A 1,969-nucleotide genomic window follows, 5' to 3' on the forward strand; every position below is an offset into this window, starting at 1 on the left:
TAGTTCTGTTCTAGTTCTGTTCTAGTTCTGTTCTAGTTCTGTTCTAGTTCTGTTCTAGTTCTGTTCTAGTTCTGTTCTAGTTCTGTTCTAGTTCTGTTCTGTTCTAGACATGTTGGAAACAGTGTTTCTTTACTATTAAAACTATCGTATGTCCCTATGAACATTTAAGCAATGTTTGGAACAGTCTATTGCTGTGAACATTGACTGTCATTCATTATAAACGTCAACCTGTTTATTTTATGTTTATCCGATTTGTTTTTATAAAAACTCAAAACTATAAAACTCTTCAGTATGTAAGTCAGTTGAAGAAAAATTTCTAAAAAATAGTATTTTTTGGAGCAAAATAAACAATAATCTGTCATATAAAGTTTTATAAATACAACATGATAAATTGATTCATACCTCTTTCTTTTCAACTATAGAACATAAAATAATTTTAAAAATTTGAAAAAAATACCAAATAACATAAACATGACATTGATCAATATTGAATAATTTGTTATCGTTTCGAATCGTAACTCGTTCAAAACAATTTATTAGAAACAACTACTGAATAATTTTTTTTAAAAGACCATTAAACGTTTTGTAAACAATTTTTGCCCAAAAAAAAGAAAAAAACTTCAAACACCAACACGTCTGCACGTCCGTCTGTCTGTCCATTCAAATATATATCACATCATCAATTGTGTTTAGATGAAACAATAAAGAAAACAATACTCAACATGCAGTCCTCCTCCCCCACCCCTCTTCTTGCCCTGCTCATCTACAATAGTAAACACAGTCATAAACGCCTCTTTAAAAATATTTTAAAGCCAAAAAAAAACAATAAATCGTAGAAATCGACAAAAAAATTCCTCTAAACATTCGAAAGAAATAAATACAATTGTTAATGTTAGAAGCTGGAAATTAAAACAAAACTATCGACTACTCGAACATAGAATTAGACAGCTAAATATTTTTCAATTTATTTTTAATTTTGTTGTAGTTTTTTTTAGAAAATTGCACATGTTGCTTGTAGTAGAGTGTCTGTTCGTCTGACGGTTTGTTAGGCGGTTTGTATGTTTCTATTTAAAAAAAAACATTTGAAGCCCCCTGTCAATTCGTTAAAAATGTGTGAATGAATGAATTCAGTGATGTCTAGTTGTGTTAAAATCTTTACGTGTGTGTGTGTATTCGTGTATATGTGTGTGTGTTTTTTTGTACTTTTACTCGTTAATTGATTGATTGGTTTTCTATGTTCTAAAATGGGGAGCCAAACATCGCGTATTTTAAATGATAAAAGTCATTAAGTTAAATTGATAAAAGTAATAAAAAACTATTTATAATTTAAAATAAATTTAATGTATTTTTTAATTTCGGCACGATATTTCTATAGCTCAGTTCTTGATTCGATTTAAAATCTAGTTCAGTTTTCGTTTAGTTTCAAATCAGTTCTAGTTCAGTTCTAGTTCAGTTCTAGTTCAGTTCTAGTTCAGTTCTAGTTCATTTCTAGTTAAGTTCTAGTTCAGTTCTAGTTCAGTTCTAGTTCAGTTCTAGTTCAGTTCTAGTTCAGTTCTAGTTCAGTTCTAGTTCAGTTCTAGTTCAGTTCTAGTTCAGTTCTAGTTCAGTTCTAGTTCAGTTCTAGTTCAGTTCTAGTTCAGTTCTAGTTCAGTTCTAGTTCAGTTCTAGTTCAGTTCTAGTTCAGTTCTAGTTCAGTTCTAGTTCAGTTCTAGTTCAGTTCTAGTTCAGTTCTAGTTCAGTTCTAGTTCATTTCTAGTTCAGTTCTAGTTCTAGTTCAGTTCTAGTTCAGTTGTAGTTCAGTTCTAGTTCAGTTCTAGTTCTAGTTCAGATCTAGTTCAGTTCTAGTTCAGTTCTAGTTCAGTTTTTGTTCAGATCTAGTTCAGTTCTAGTTCAGTTCTAGTTCAGTTCTAGTTCAGTTCTAGTTCAGTTCTAGTTCAGTTCTAGTTCAGTTCTAGTTCAGTTCTAGTTC

Source organism: Lucilia cuprina, chromosome 2, assembly GCF_022045245.1.
Source record: "Lucilia cuprina isolate Lc7/37 chromosome 2, ASM2204524v1, whole genome shotgun sequence".
In the NCBI taxonomy this organism is placed as follows: Eukaryota; Metazoa; Arthropoda; class Insecta; order Diptera; family Calliphoridae; genus Lucilia; species Lucilia cuprina.